Source organism: Spodoptera frugiperda, chromosome 7 (genome assembly GCF_023101765.2).
Source record: "Spodoptera frugiperda isolate SF20-4 chromosome 7, AGI-APGP_CSIRO_Sfru_2.0, whole genome shotgun sequence".
NCBI classification, from domain to species: domain Eukaryota; kingdom Metazoa; phylum Arthropoda; class Insecta; order Lepidoptera; family Noctuidae; genus Spodoptera; species Spodoptera frugiperda.
Genome location: NC_064218.1, coordinates 11,459,732 through 11,477,517, shown reverse-complemented (window position 1 = coordinate 11,477,517; position 17,786 = coordinate 11,459,732). Strand labels below are relative to the sequence as shown.

At 34.2% G+C, this 17,786-nt stretch overlaps 1 protein-coding gene across 3 annotated transcripts in view; it reads right to left on the bottom strand.

Moving 5' to 3' along the window:
• LOC118265753 (zwei Ig domain protein zig-8) overlaps window positions 1-17,786 on the bottom strand; it is a 215,959-nt gene that overhangs the window by 40,637 nt on the left and 157,536 nt on the right. The gene's annotated exons all lie outside the window — the stretch shown is intronic.

Genomic DNA, 17,786 nt, shown 5'->3' with positions numbered 1-17,786 from the left:
TTGAACCAGTTTCAATCTAATTTCGATGGATGGAATATAATTTCCTGTTAGGTTTTTATATTTTCTTTTCTAAGATTTTAGTCAGAGTGGATGTAAAAAGGAAATCTTATTGAAGTTTCTTATTTACATTATTTACTTATTGACTTTAATGTTTACTTTTGGTATATATATTATGTAGGTATACTTCAGTGGAGTAATAAAAAATTAAACAAATTATTTGTGATAGAAAATCTAAGTTTTGTGATTTAAACACGTCTTTTCAAAACAAATTTCTAAAATGACCTTAAAATGTCATCTTTGTCTAAAAGTACATGATGTATGTATTCAATAACTATTATATAACCACTAAACTCCAAACATTGCTATCAAATTCACCCGTACGTATACAGACATGAAACCACAAATACTGCTACGCCTTTGCTACGAAACCGCTACGGCGTAGCTGACGTCACGGCTACGCCGCTACGCGATCGTATCAATTGGTTTTGTGCTGCCTCACTTGTATTTACTTTCCGCTAGTAGCGAAATTCGTTTATTTCTGATACCGTACATAGATACTCGAACTTGATATAAAAACACATATTTACCTCTCTCTCTCTTATGTATAAAACTAAATTGTGTTTGTCCGACTTATATTTCAAGATCGGATTTGAAAATAATTATGTAGCGGGACGTACTTAAGTTAGTTTTTCTAAGAAATGCTTGTGTAACGTATTCCGCTATTATATTTAATGATGTCGCTAAGAAAACTTATTGGAGTTTATTGGAAATGAGGTAGAGATGCTTCTACTAAGAAAATATTTTGCCCACAGCATGGGAAAAGCGACAACTATGTACTACTCTAGTTGTATCTAAATAGATACAACATTGCTATCAAATTCACCCGTACCTATACAGACATGAAACCACAAATACTGCTACGCCTTTGCTACGAAACCGCTACGGCGTAGCTGACGTCACGGCTACGCCAAGAAAAACTATATAAATAGTAAATACTATGATATTATAAATAGTAAATACTATGATATAAATAGTAAATACTATTTATATAGTTTTACTTCTGGCTACGATGATCAATAATTATGTCAATTTTTAATTCCACGTATCATCTGAAAATATTATGTAGATAAATCAGTCAATACAAATAATTTGTCCAAATTGAAGATCTAACCAGTTTTTCAAAGCAGTTGCATTTCACAACTCCAGATAAAAAAAAACAACATAATTATACACAGTACAAAACTACACAAGGCAACCACATCTTAAAGGGCCCCAGCCTCAATTTCGTAACATTCACAGAATTTGGCAACAACGAGTCTTTCAGACAACTCATACGATATTAAAATATCTCTCTTTGTATTTGCCAAAGGCCCATTGTCCTTGTTACAAGGGAAAACTGTAACATAAATATGGAATTGTATGTTTGTACACATCAACCTACGCCAAACCAGTGTAAGCTGACCGTGGAATGTACAGAAAGGTCTTATAAAGCGAGACCACGATAAACTGGTTTGTGTAACTTGATGTGAGGCTGTATGTACACATGGTAAAATAGTTTAGTACGTCTGTGAAGGCTGAGGGCCTTCTTTGAGCAAATTGGGCTATGTTTACCATAGTGTTTGCGAATGGCCTGGGTGAATAATAGAAATTACTGAGTACATTTTGGTGTAGTTCTAGTATTTATACTCCTAATGGGATGATAGAAATATGTAGGTGCATTAGTATAAACGTTGGATTGCATTGTAAGTCGATAGGGTAGCCGGTAAATCCACTAGGTAGTCCACCTAGCGTATTTACCGGGGTAGCCCCGGCTCGAGGATTAGGAGTAAAAACGGGGTGGTTTTTAGTCACTGAAAATAGACACAAATTTTGTGTCAACTTTTTTACCGTGTAGTCAAATATCATCATCATAATCATTTATAAATCATGACAATCTTCTAAAATCATAAACCTTCTTTTAATATCACAGGGGAAGGTTTTGGCTCGTATCGATATAAACACACTCACATTTGATTATATTTGTGTATGTGTTGTGGGCGCTTGTCGTTCTAGATATGATTATTGTATTACACACAGGGACTGATAATATCAATACTTGTGTATTTACATGTCATAATGTATTCGAATATTAAATGATAACTTCACTCGGCTAGTAGTTATTAAAGTGGTATCTAGATTGATTTTGACTTGATTTTTAATCGACTTTAAAAATGAGAAGGATATGGTATATATGCATGTTTGTCCACGATTATCTCTGGATTGGTTAGACAGATTTTGATGGAATTTTCAGAAAAGTGTTTACATTTAGGAGCAGGTTTTAGATTGTTAAATAAGAAGGTTGGAGTCGTTTTTTTTTAAAATATAGTTTAATGAAAATTATTGAAATGAAATATACAGATTTTTGAAATCAAAGTTCTATTTAACTGATGTGAATTCAATACCATTTCAAATTGTATGCTAAAATTGCTGCACAGAAAATTTCATTTGACAGTCACGTACTATTCAAAATTCCAATTTTACTGCAAAACAGCAAGAGACATAGATTGGATTTTATTTAATTCTACCAGAAACCAAAACAATCAACGTAGACGAAATTCAACTCAAAGCACAATCGAACAATTGAAGTAAAATCACCTTACCTAAGCAAGAAGCAAGTAGTCGAACAAAGAGACACCCACTAAAATATCAAACAGTTTAGAGAAATCGTAGGTACTATTGGAAGATTCAAGTAGTTCAGGGCTCCACTAATATTGGACCGTTCAAACGACAATCCGGAGCTAAGCTTGTAAGCTTCAAAAGAGCTATTACTCGGAGTGTTTAGATCTCTCGGCTCCCAATAGAATATTTGAACAATATCTTAATTTATTTCAAGTTTTAAGGTCTCTGGTGATTGGTTAGAGTTAGATAACTAGATATTGATGAGTAATGGTTTAATAATAATATCATAGTTTAATAGTAATTAGCTTTAACCCGCGACTTCGTCCGCGTAGACTTGATGACTATTGACAGAATTTGCGTTTTTAATTTATTTCTTAAATAAGAGTAGCCTAAGTTAGTCCTTAGTACATCAGATATCTGCCAATAAGTCCCATCAAAATCGGTCCAGCCATTTCAGAGAAAAGGCAAAATAAACAAATAGACAAAGAAATAAAAAAGTATATTGTGGTTTATGTGTTGTTGGTTATTTAAATATTACAAACAGATACTTCAAGTTTATTTGTTAGTTAAGATGTATTGTATTTCCATACATATTTTATTTCCCAAAGGGTTTGTCAGGGAACTTAACGTGGCAAGTTTTTGACAGTTGTTTTAGAAGTATTTTCAATGTTTTTAATAGTATTTAATCAATAACTGACACGTCACAAGCTTTAATCGCAATATATAGTATCTATCTACAAATACAGGATGTGATGAAAATGTTGAATTCAAAATTCAACGTCCCTTTTTTCAAAAGAAACTGTTAGTTTGACCTGTAAGCTTTGAATCAAACACTCTATTTATGATAAAGACTTGTTGGTCTGGAGTTTCTTGATCGTTCTTCTTCATTCGAAGCTACACTTTAGAAAAAGCACCTAGCTTCATAGACGAACAGACGACAGCTTATTATTTCTATATTTGTTGACATTCCAAAGTACTTATTTATGGTTCAGTTGAAATAAATGATTTAACTTTGACCTTGACTTTGACTCAATATTTTCAATCATGTTTTAAGTTATGCATGTCTACGTAAAATTGCATTATGTAAAAGGCGTTTAAATTTCAAAAGGCAAAAAAATCAAGAACCAATTTAAAAACGATTTCCTAAACACTTTTATCTATCTATCTATTTACAAAATCGAAAGATTAATCCACGGTTTAACAGAGAGCACAAATTGGCGGATAAAATTAAATTCCCCCTTTTGCTTTTCTATTGCGTTTCAAGTGCCTGAATGCAATCACAGGGGTACCGAGATTCGATTCCCGGAACAGACAAGCGGAATCTTTATCTCCGAGGAAATAAATTAGTTTTAGTTGTTGTGGTTCTCCGTGGAATGAAATGTCAATGGTATTAAGAACTATGTTTTTTTTTCTCTTTCTTTTCTTTTCTATTCCATTTCCGATAAGAAGACTGAAGGATAACGTGGATTGAGCTCCTTTGTGTTGGGTAAATCTCGGCTTAGTTGATGAGCTATAATGGCCCGCTAATAGGTATTGTATGCAGATCTCAGATAGGATGGTGGTGTTGTAGTCTTGAAGTAATTGGTTTTACTAGTTGTGGTCGTGGTATTGATGGATTGCATAGTGGTTTTTAAATAAGCATGTTTAATTTTGTTTTTGTTTGTTTTAATAGTAAGTTTTTAAGTCAAATTGTCTATATTAATTATATTATGTTATCAGCTTACTTACGTAAAAATCGTTACTAAGAAATAGTTTAAATAATCATTAAAATGTGTCTTTAAGTACGGCAAATAATAGTTTTACTAAATATTAAATGTCGCTGAATGCGGCACACAGAGATATCATTAATGACGTATTAATACTAATTATTTTACATATATAGAATACAGACATTTAACAGCAAGACAAAACCTAAGAATGTATACTGACTTCTCAGCAAAAGGATAAAAATATTGGATTTTAAAATGGGATCAAATTAGGTGGGTTTATTCACAAAGTCGGTTGGCTCTCGATGTTTTGAAGAGATCCTCGAGTGCATTGCGGGCGAGCTCTTGAATCATGTTATGCTGATTCCACTTATTCCAATAATAAAAAAGTTGCTTTTCTGTATGTACAAACCGTACTTATGTATACCTGTGGTACTAATTAATCATTATTACGATTAATTTCAGAAATTGGTATGTGGCGACACTCTGACAAGTGACAAATGACAGATGACAGAAGTCGCACATAGACTATCGACGAGCAAATCAACGGATGACGTCACAAATATCCTGCATCGCACATATGAAGTTTGCATGCGAATTAACATGGATAGAAAATCCCAACGTACAACAGTTGGGCAGAAAGCCCGCCAGGCACGATCACCTCGCCTGGTCGGAGGATCCTCCTTTTCTTAGGGAACTTTACTCTCTGTTCCCTAAAGGTACTTAGGTCAAACCCCGATCTCTGCTTTTTGAAAAAAGAATCGATGTAGTTTCTTTCTCATTCTTCTTCATTCGAATCCACAGTGGATTTTGAGCTTCACTGACAGAGACTGTCGAACAAGTCGATTTGACGTGTCTAAAGTGCCTAATCAAGCATTGATTGAAATAACTGTTTGGACTTCGATATTTACTTTGAACTTTTTACATTCATTACTTAATATTCTAAACAAAATACCAACACGAAAACTTATATACAAATTATAATAAAATGTATTAACAAAAAATGTTTTCTTCGGACAACAATTTACATCTTAACGCGCCAGTGTCAATGAACTTATGACTTTCAAACAAATTCGAAAAAAAAAGTTCCAACCACCAAATTTACATATACGCCAAAGAATTTTCACTCTTAAAAGGGAATATTCTAGAACCAAATTACTTTACATTTGTATATTGAATATGCGGTTTCGGACCTCCAATATTTACTTAGAGGAAACGTTTTAGACCCTACAAAGGGACAAGGCTACGGAACCTTTGTAGAAGAAATGTCAAATTAAGTCTGCGAAGAATTTTCACACCGCTCAGGAGCCTATGCAAACATAGAATTAATTTATTTTTGTTGAATATGTATGTACGGCGGTTTCGCGTTCACAGGAAAAGGGAACTTCAAGTATAAAGCTCGGTTTGTTAAATTTTCTAGGTCGTTGAATAATATAACTGCTTTTATTTAAGAAAATATTCTTGGAAAATTGAGGTTTCATAAAAGTCAATCATGAAGGAGCGGTGTTGTGAAGGATTTATAGGCCGTGTAACTTACTCTGTGAAGCGTTGAAACAGCCACTTTTCATCAAAATAATTAATTTTGGTGTTTTTACGACGGAACCCGCCAAGTGTTTGTGTACATGACGTCACATCATGTTACAACGCAACGTCACGCTTTCTATCCATGAAGGGGTAGGCAGAGGTGCACCTGTACATAACGGCACGTAATGCCAAAATACACCCATTTTTCACCATGTATTAAGAAGATGTAATAGGGAATGAGGCTATTGCCATAATATGTACACAAAGTCTGGAATTGTGCCCTATTGGGCTGCTACTACTGAGAAATTTTCAAAAAACTGAAAAAAGCCCAGCAATACTTTGCTCGACCCGGAAATCGAACCTCAGACCCCTTGCCTGGCGGCAGTCAGCACTTGCGACCACTCGACCAACGGGGCAGTCCTGTTATATTACACTACAAAATTATTCATCAACGCAGCAAAGTAGCAATACTACACTAACGTAACATACATACAAAAAATAACTTTATTACAAAGACATATGGTCGAACTCGTAACCAACTTGATTCTTTTGTAAGTTTAGAACTGCTTAGATATGTAACAAAAATATAGGGCACACAAATCAAACAGTCCACAGTAGAGCTGCCAGAAATGTTCCATATCATAATAGACTATAAATTTTATTGTCCATTGAAAATAAAATAAATAGCAGGGGTTATTGTTATGTCGATGTCGAACCCAAAAATGTAATTAACTTTTTTTTTGTCTGTTTGTCTGTTTGTCTGTTTGTCTGTTTGTCTGTTTGTCTGTTCGTCTGTGCGCGCTAATCTCAGAAACGGCTGATCTTGGATGCGGTTTTCACGAATATTTGTGGGATGCTTAAATACATTTATAATCTTCATAAATAAAAAAGTTATGTCATTGAATCACGTCGAACTTTATGCTTATACCATTAATCTCCGCAACTATTTGACGGATTTGGTTGAAATTTGGTACAGATTAGTTTAGAACCTTAGAAAGGACATAGGATAGTTTTTAATTTAAAAAATAAAAATAAACGTTAAATTTCGTTACATTCATTTGTTGGGTATCGCCGAGCGCTTCGGTTGTTGTGGAAATAGTGTACTATAAGTCGTAGAATATGCTGCATGGTTGCTGTTTCGTGTATTCTAAATTGGTTTCGTTGTATTTGTCTAGAAAAAGTTTATTTGTTGAGTTTTCCTGGTTTTCTGGTTAAATTATTTAACGTAGGTTTAGTTTGATATCGATTATTAGTAGTTACTTAGTTAGTTTGTTTAATAAAATTGTAAGTCTATAATTTATAAATTATTAGATTTAAGTCGTCTCTTTTAAATTATTTAGTTTAAGCTTGTTATTATAGCATACAATAGGTTGTAATATAATTTCTTTATTATGATTCGTACGTAATATAATAAGCTTTCTTTAATTCATTTTAAGTTAGTTTTCATCTTAAGTTCGGAAAGATTATAAATTTCTTTAGTTTAAGTCCGTTTTTAAACTTTTTTTCAATGCCCTAAGTGAGTATACATCTATTAAATTCAAACGCAGAGCTCATTATGTCGATTTTTGAGGAGTTCCCTAGAATATCTTCCACATCTCATTTTTGAAGAGATCCCGCGAAATAACTATGTGGTTAAAACCAATTTTGCCGGAAGTCACTATTCCACGCGAACGAAGTCGCGGGCTATAATAAATCTTAGAAGGGTCAATTCTGCTCATTAAAAATATAGAAAAAATAAATAGCAGGGTGTTACTGGATCGAACCAAACCCAAATATGTGATTACATTTTTTTTGTCTGTCTGTCTATATATGTTCAGGCATCACGTGAAAACTAACGGTTTGATTTCATGAAACTTGAAATTATGTCTTATTATCCTGGACATAAAATAGGTTACTTTTTATCCTGGACGTAAAAAAAATCTTTATTTTTCAGTTTTATTCTGCTCAACAGCAGTAGCTCAATAGAATCTCCTTAATTAGGCCGTATTGGGGTCCAATAGATATTTAAAAGATGTCATTGTCAGAGTTACTCAAAATGGAGAAATAAAACTTCCACGCGAAGACCGACATCCGCGCGGACGGAGTCGCGGGCAGAAGCTAGTAATAGACTATAAATTTTATTGTCCCACTTTCTTATCATATTCATATTATACTACATTGTAACTTTCATAAACCTACACTTAGATATGTCGAGATAGTGACGCTTTATGCTGAGAAAGCTATGTTTTTCTTTTATGAAGATACTAGTACATACTTTGATACTATCTTTATTTAAGAAAAAAGGTATGTCATTTCTTATGTAACTAAAACTCTATTAGTTTATATAATTACAGAGTAATAATATACCCTATTTGTGCATACAATTATGTCTATTTAGAATATTTTTTTTATAATCTTTAATGAGATCTTGTTTCGATTATTAAACATCACGAACAAAACGACACATAACCAAAATAATAAATACACGCACATGACTCGCTCTCCTATGAAAGTCATAGACAACAGACAATAAGTATTTGCCTTGCCTTTAAAAAAATAACTATATACTTTAATTAATCTTAAATATAACTTACCAAGCTCATTAATCGTACAGCCAGAGAACACATTCACGTGCCATTTTACGAAACAACCCAACAATAAAGTGAATCAATTTTCCTGTGACAACTGTTAAAATCAACATTCCTATAATTGATGTTAATCCTGTCTCAATACGACGGCCGGCTTGCACGGGAACATCCAATGAGATTCACATTCATTCATTAATCCTCGAATCAACATGAAAATCCGATTAAAAACTTCACGTCATTATACGAAAATTTAAGCTGTGTGTGTTTTTTATTGTAGTGTGTTTAAAAGTCTTTAGAGACTGGTATTTTGTATGGTATAAGCCGGTAAACGAGCAGACGGATCACCTGATGGTAAGTAATCGCCGCCGACCATGGACACCCGAAACACCAGGGGCGTTGCAAACGCGTCTCTGGCTTTTTGGGGGTTAAATATTTAGGGGTTGTTTTTGTTGAATCGGGGATTGAGAAGGGGGATAATTGAGCCTCCGGTAACCACACGAGGTAACACAACGCAAGCGTTATCGTGTATCACGTTGGTTTTCTGTGAGGCCGTGGCATCACTCCGGTCAAGCCTGCCCACTTGTGTCGTAGCATGACGACGACACGAGTGCTGTTCATCACTGTTATGTAGTATAAAGAAGTAATATTCTATACAGTCGAATGCACGCTACACTCTCATCTCATTCTCCTGTAAATACGTTCGCCAAAAGTTTCATTTCTATATACATATTGTCACCTCGACAAGTAACTATGTAGTAATACAGAATCCCACACTATCGAGGTACTATTTACACTATCACTATCGACACTATCTATAATTTAAATTAGGTCCATTAATTTAGATGTTTACAACGTACAGGTACAAAAATGTGTACACAGGTAACATTAAATTTCATAACACGTGCTCAGTAAAACTCGGATCATAAACGCAACCTTCGGGCGTCTATAAATTAAATAAAACACGTCCATTTTTACATGTACTTAAAGTGGCTTTTTGTATAAATATATTGATGACATGTAAAGTTTAGTAATGTTTTGGTATTATGTAATATTTAAAAATTTTGTCAAAACAGAAATAGAAGTACAAAATTCTTTCTTTAATAATATAAGCTGGTAAACGAGCAAACGGATTACCCCATGGTAAGCAATCGCCTGACACCCGTAACACCAGTTGTGTTACAATTTAATTTATGGAGTCGGGAATCGGGGAGATTGGGAAGGGCGGGTTATTGATTGATGATTCGTTATTTCACGTCGGTTTTCCGTGAGGCCGTGGTACCACTCCTCATGTTAGGGACAATATTAATTAATCAAAATCAAAGCAAAAGTATTTGTTTAGAATACATTTTTATATGACATTTTAACCAGGCAACAACCACTATATTCCATAAACAAATTAACAACTACACCCACAAAAATTCTCTCAAAATCCTAACAAAGAACCAAACCATTCGAAAAGACAGCCCAAACCCAGCCAAGCAACAACAATTGACAGCCACCAGCCTCCATCAATAACACCGTCATAGTATCATAAGTTAATACAAATACAACGTCTTCAATTCACAAGTAATCCGGTCTCCCATTCAGAGTAACGTCGTTTGTCATAATACGACAATAAATGGAACAAAGAGGGAAGTTTTGGATTTATTCTCGGTTTGTTTAGTGGCTCCATTCCTGAGATTAAAAGCAACGAGATATGATACACCGGTTTGTGTGTTTGTACTCATTTTTGTGATGTTGTGTCAATAACTTTGTTGTGTATTGGGTGGTGTTTGATTACTTAAAAACAAGTTAAAGATAATAATATGTATCTGCCACAAAATTTTGGTGCAAGATTCTACTTCGCAAACATACAATACACGTATATAAGTGTACATTAAATGTATAAAAAGGTGTTAATTAGGTTAATAAAAGGCATTAAAAGCTTAAGTATGGGAAAACCATGCTGCGGCACGAATGGGCCGGCTCGACCGAAGTGATATCACGGCCTCACCGAAAACCAACCATAAACAATGCTTGCGTTGTGTTTCGTTGTGTGAGTGAGGTTACCGGAGGTCCATTTACCCCCCTTCCTAATTTGCCCAATCCCCGATTCCTCAAAAACCCTTAAATTCCTAACCCCCAAAAGGCCGGCAACGTACTTGTAACGCCTCTGGTGTTCCAAGTGTCATGTGTAATTTCATAACATTCTTTTTTATCAGGTGATAAAAAAAAATGAAATTTAATTTAAAATTATGTTTTCTTCTTATACTTGGAACACGTTGCACGTGTAACACAACTAACGCAAGTTTTTATCCGACGAGAACGCAGGCGAAAGTGCAAGTAAAGGCTAGTGTTATGATAACAAAGGCTTCCTTTAATAAAGGAACTATCTAAAGGAACATATTATTTAAAATTTAAATAAGCTGTCAGTGCAAATAGCGAGGAGGAAATTACGATCGTCGATCGTAAACAACAGTGTAACTTAATCTATCAACAGGATTTAGGAGTAAACAAAATTACATTGTTGTCCTCAAGATTACTTCACGATGTTCCAGAACCTTCTCCTTAGTAAACAATTTTATTTTCTTAAATACATAGTAGTATTGTGAAAACAGATTAGTTCTACGATCCGAAAAAAAAAACTTAAATATGTCTCAAAATTTTTTAACGATAATCAATTCAGTAATCTTTTATGGAGTTTATGAATTCCAACACCATCAAAATGATTAAAACAATAAATTAATATGTAAATCATACTCTAGTTTTGTATCGAGAAGAAAGACATTAATCCATGAAGCGGAATGAATGCAATGTGACTATAGGTTATCAAGATAAATACATTAAACCACGAAGTTAGTGCAAAGAGGAGATGGCATAATGATTGTGCACGATGCTCAGAAAATAGCACATTAAAATGTCCACAATTGGCAAGGTTATTGTAGTATGGGACCGCTAGATGGACCATAGAGAGGGGCGTGGTTTGTAATGTCTCGCGCTCCCCGAAAACTGTCATGCATTATGTTAAAGAGAAATCCAGTTATTAACTTTATGAATTAAACTTACCTCTAACGACATATCTACGTTAGATTATTACATTTCTCCAAATGATCACAAAGAGACGACAGCCAAAAACTTTCATTTTCTAAATGACTTAAAAAAAGAAGAAACAAATTTCCAGTATCAAGCACAGTGCTCATTGGTTTTTCGTTCAAACATACACAAGACAAAAGTACAGTAATTTTGAGAGTAAAAGTAGGCACAAAAAGCGAAAAAAAAACGAAAATTTACGGCGACATAAAATCTAGGCGTAAAAAAGATAAATGTCAGATGGCAAATACAGGGAAGATTAGCAAAATGTTTCTGTTTTGGTCAAAAGGAAATATATATTTTATCCACCTTCTATTTAGGTGGATTTTGTGTTGCTATAATTAAAATGGACGCTGTACAGGCTATTTTAATTATCAAGAGTACCTGTGTTCTGGTTATAAAGCATTAAGTGTTGTCTGGCTTCCATATTCTCTCGCAGAACATTAGTTTTATCATGCATACGTCATATTTCTTCGCTAGAACTAATTATTTTTCCTCTCTAGATGGAAAATTCTTATTTATCCTTTCCACGTGTAATATTTTTACCTTTTATTGTTGTTAGAAGTGGCGGAGACTTTTTCTACGGTAACAGTAACTTGATGGATGGCTTTCAGTACATCAGTGGAACAAACAATTTCAGCTTAGAAAGTCTAGAAATCAGCCTAGTTTTTTGAGCTGTGTCTACGATTTAGGTTCACACGATTTCAACAAACAAAAATCTCTTTTTACACGAAGTTTTTGTGTACTTTTGCTTGACATTTCCAAGCAAGCAACTTATAATCTTATGCTCACTGGTAAAACCATTCTGCTTGCTTTACCTACAAAGCCAGACATGATGAAGATGCTTTAGAAGTTTCTGGCTACCAGCACAGACACGGACCTTCCTAAACTATCTCAATCGATCTATATTAATAACTGAACTCGCCAGTTCCTGAGACCAATCTAAATTATGCACTTCTGTGGGAGGAACTTCAATAGACTTGTCCGACACAATACTCTAATAATTGGATCCATGGCGAGCTAGGGCGTGGATGCTTCGCGAGATACTTGATCGATTGTATCTCTAACCTCCGTTGTACGTGAGTTTATTAGCTGTTGTCGAACACAAAGTGTGCGTGATATGTTTCTGGACTGTTATTTGTTCTGTTTGTCTGTCTGATTGGCTTCATCTCGCCGAGTTCTAGTATGATTAAAAATGTAATTGGTGAAGTGATCGTTTGGAGAGATACTTGGTATGAACATACTGAATTAGGATGATTTTCCACCAGAGATCTGCTATGCTATTTTGCTGTGGATTCGTTTGACTTTCACCAATCATATCCATTGGTACACTAAGCTTAGCACTGGTGGAAACGAAATCAACTAAGCTACGTTTTCATATGGAAAATGCCTGGTATGGCTAGCTATGTGATGGCTTCATAGAGCTGCGCATCTTCCTAGCATAGCTACTTAGCAAACAGTCACTACGTAGTCAAAGTATTCTCAAGTACATCAAAATGAGTTAATTCTCCAATCTTGTACAAACCAGATTGTAGAAGTATCTAATTTAATATTAAATGTAAATTAGATGTAATTTCTAAACAGTGATCCAGACAAGATAGGACGATCAATCAAAAATGGTGATAATTTACTACACCATTCAACGTAATTAAGCGTCTCACATAAAATAAGCTATATCAATCAATTGACAAAGATGATGACATGGGAAAAATGTCAGAAGAACCAAAGTTCCTCTTCAAACTTTGGAGCTAATATAAAATCTTTGGGTAGATAAAAAACTGCCACATATTCTTCTTACGTTACTCGTACATTTGGGCACTCCACGATTCATTAATCATGTTTAGTGAGTCCGATAAAGTTTTTTTTATCCATTAAGTGTCCAGTCTAGACTAGATAAATTCTCTAGTAAATGCTGGCTGATGGATATAAAAAATAGGCTCAAAGCGAATAAAGTTTATTGCCGTCCAAATGACTATCGAGACAATGAATTTATTTTGATTATTTCTTAGTTTTATTATAGGATAGGGTCTTGTATTCTCAATTTTCCAAATTGGTATTTTAATCCTATACAATAAACCAAATTGAGTTTGTTTCTTAGTAAAGAAGGTTTTAATAAGTCTGCGTTTGGCCACCAACCCGCTTTCTGCCAGAACGGCGAAGCGAAGATGTGGCCGAAGATGAAGTACACAAATTTAAATAGAACATATTCACTCTGACCTTGAACAAAAGAACCTTCACAGGAAAAATAGAAGCCGGCAGATTGTTCCATAGACCCCACAGTCTCTAGTATTTATATATATAAAAAATCACATAGTCACCTATATACGAGTATATCACACCTAAACTTGGTGCTACAATTTGTGGATCAATTATTTCGTGAAAAAACCGAACCTACATATTATGACGACACAAAGAATCATTTCGTAAGGAATCGAAGCCCGTGTTTTCTCGAGTCACTGTCACGCCAACCATGCGTACAAATTGATCATATAAGATAATAAGATATAGTATATATCCCTACATAAAGAACAATTTATACACTATTAGTTACGGTTTCACTGAAGTAGCAATAAATAAACCGCTAGAGTATCGTAAGACCTAATTAAAAGTTTGTATAAACAGGAGCTATTGGATTTCAGTGCTATAGACCCCTATTACGTAATATCAGTACTGATGTGTATGTCTAGGGTCGCTCCTAAAATCATATAACTCTTGATTTCGTCATTAGTTTCAATCAGTATGCAAATAGCTCTGCTCAATGTTCTTGGAAAATTTGTGTCTATTAAAGACAACGTTTTTTAAAGTTTATTGAAGGACTTTAAGTGTGGAAGCTACATTTTGGAACGAGCACCTAGCTTCACTGACAGACAGAAATACTTTTTATGTAAGGGGGAAAAATCATCAAATGACTCTCCCGCCTTGTAGGAAGGGGAGAGGGAGTCTAAGACTGTTACTGACTACCGTCTTGGACGAGGCGTGTCAGACTCTCACTGACTAAAAACAACCCGTTCCTTTTCTCGCTTTTCGAACCGGAGCTCCGGTAACCCGCGAGGCAGTCAATTCATCTCGAACTCACATCAACTACTTCACAAATTCAACGTCAAACGGAGCTAAGTTTTCAAATAAAGAGATTAAATTCTACCTTTCCCTTACAAGTAGTGCTAGAAACAAACAAGAAGATATCGACTGAAGAAATCGAATACAGCTGGAACGGAGTCGCTCACGATCAATTGAAGTAAAAGTCAACGGTATACTTGGCTTCACATCGAGCTATACAAAACCAGCTTATCTTGGTCTCGCTGTGTATAATCGTTCTGCAGTTGCAACGGTCAGTTTATACTGGTTGTGTGTAGCTAAATTTGCGGCTTTGTGTACGTTGTATAAAAGTACATCTGCACTTTCTAGATTTAAGTGGTTTATAGTCGAGTGTTGAGTTACGATGTTAGCTGTTTATATAACTTTCCTTTTTAAGATACAGTTTATTCTGAGGTTTTTATTCGTTTACAAACATTACAAGTATCAATAATAGGTCTCCCAGACCCGATATTACAACTAAATTTCTGGATCTGTCAAAGTGTCAGCTCCGTGTGGAAATCGAACCCGCTACCCGTTGCTCGGCAGCCAAGGTGCCCATGCCTACGGAGAAGAACGTGCAGTCGTTCCATAGATAACGTATGTTTCAATCATGTGTACATTCCTTTTAGTAAAATATTATAAAATATAATCTTGAAATGTTAAAATTTTCTCATAAGTCAAAATCATGTCCTCAAGAATTTTATTACTGAGAGATAATGAGGATCAATATTAGATTTTGAACTTTACCCTAATAAGGTTAGGGTCGGCATTGAATATTAAATTTATACTATCGCAAAATTATTTACACTACCGTACTTAAAATTTTGGTTCTCCTACAAAAAATTGAATATCCAAACAAAATCGAACATCGAACAATAAACTCAAAATATCAAAACTCGTAATAACTTCTAAGTACTGCATAGAACCACGAAAACCAACAATGAAAACTAATCACTATTTCTATTTACTTAAATATCTAATTTCAACTTCAAAAGTCTTCAATACAAATTACAAATGAACCCACATTTGGAAACTTACGTTCAAATATCAGATATGAAAGTTGGGCAACAACTTCAAAACATACTGCTATGTATGTACTTACTTTTGATAGCGCGAATAACAAGTAATGCTTAGTTTAGACTAATGTATGTATTATTTTGATTAGTTTCTTGTTTCCTAACTAGTTTGGTTTGAACTTGTTGGGACAGCTGTATTCAATTAGTAGACAGAAATATATTTTGTGTTATGGACTCGGTCGTTGACCTGTGTTTAGAGGTTTGTATTTGTTTATCATCAATAGGACAGAAAGAGATGGAAATAGAATTCCATAGCATATTTTTAAGGAAGTAAGTTCTATAGTATGCTGTTCATGGTAGATAGGATAGGTTCACCCATAGGTGGTGCGAATCGCTTGCTATCAGGTGATCTACTAACAATACAATATTTTTTAGGTGTTGACTCGGCGGCTCCCGCAGCTCGAATCGAAACAACATCTCCTCAAGATGCTTCGTGAAGGAGCAAAACATAATATGATTATGTCAAGCGTTTTGTTTGTGTCGTATGTGTGTTTTTGTGTTGCAACACATGTTGCACAATGTTGCATTTAATTGCGCAGCACGGTGCACCTCGTGCTGCACACAATGCATGCTGAAAATTCATCTACAATGGTGAAAATACATCTACCATTTACCTAATTACCATCTGCCAGTGGTTTCATCTGCGTTTTTGTGGGATACAGTTCTTTTACACATCATAATCTACTTTAAATTTCATTCTGATCCCTTAAACAGTTTTGGCATGATTGAGTAACAAACATACACACAAACTTTCGCATTTATAATATTAGTAAAATTAGAAGAATGTAGAAGAAATATGATAGATATATTAAATTTAAATACTCTTTAGATATTTCTGATATTTCAGTCCAATAACCTTTGAAAGCTCACAATACAGAATTTAAAAGATAGAAGGTTAAATTAAAAACAAATTTATATTAGCATACAAAGCATTCTAGACTACCAATAAAGAAAGCAAATGTTAGTTTTTTTTACGATCCCCATTATATTCGTATCAAACAATGTAAAAGCAATTTGTGTTATAAAAAAGAACATTGAGCTTTCTTTTAAAATTTTCACGGTCATTCACTTCAACACATCATGATATGACGACTTTTTCAATCAAATACGTCATTTTTATTATAATCACTACATAGTATAAAACAAAGTCGCTTTTTCTGTCCCTATGTCCTTTTGTATGCGTAAATCTTTAAAACTACGCAACGGATTTTAATGCGTTTTTTTTTATATATGGAGTGATTCAAGGGGAAGATTTATGTATAATACATGCATATGCACACAAAGCGAAGCTGGGGATGGTCGCTAATTTTATTATAATTCTCGTGAGATTGTCTATGAATGTCTATGAAGAGAATTATGATGTTGTCGGCTTACTCACGTTACTGTTTGTCTACCAGTAGCGCCACAGTTGCCTTATCGAGAGTCACGAAATGCTGCTCATGAATATGAGCTTCGCTTCCTTAGAGCATGGCTTGAAACTCGTCAAGTTCCTCGTCAAATAGTGACGTGAATAAGCTGATAACAGAGTATTTTTTATTGACCAGCAAACACAATATTATTAATTTTAATTAACTTGTAGGAATAGGTCATTTCTATTTGAACACTTTTCACAGAATTTCCTGACTGGTTCAATGCATTACACTATATTATATTACAATTTTTATAACAAGAAATTCTCAGTAAAGCCTTTGACAAACTTATCATTTAATGGAATACTTTTATTTAGCACTTTTTAAAATACAACTCTATAAAATAGTAAACAGAGTATATTTTTGTTTATAAATAGAGTTAGTCAAGATATCCTATCTATTAAAATACACTGCAGTACTGAATAACCCAATCAATGTAAATTATACCATAAGCTTATGCACAAAGGATTCAAACTGATATACCGCTGGGATTAACCAGTACAACTATTTCAATACAAATTGAGGGCAATTATTATGAGATAGAACAACCACTAGTCAATTGCGAATCGAACTAAATAAAAACTATGTAGAATTTATTTACAGAGTCATCTGAATAATTTATACATATAACATAGACTTCAGAAATGTCGTGGTAGCCCAGAGTCTTAAAACGCATGAGCACATGAAAGTTCTAAGATTTTT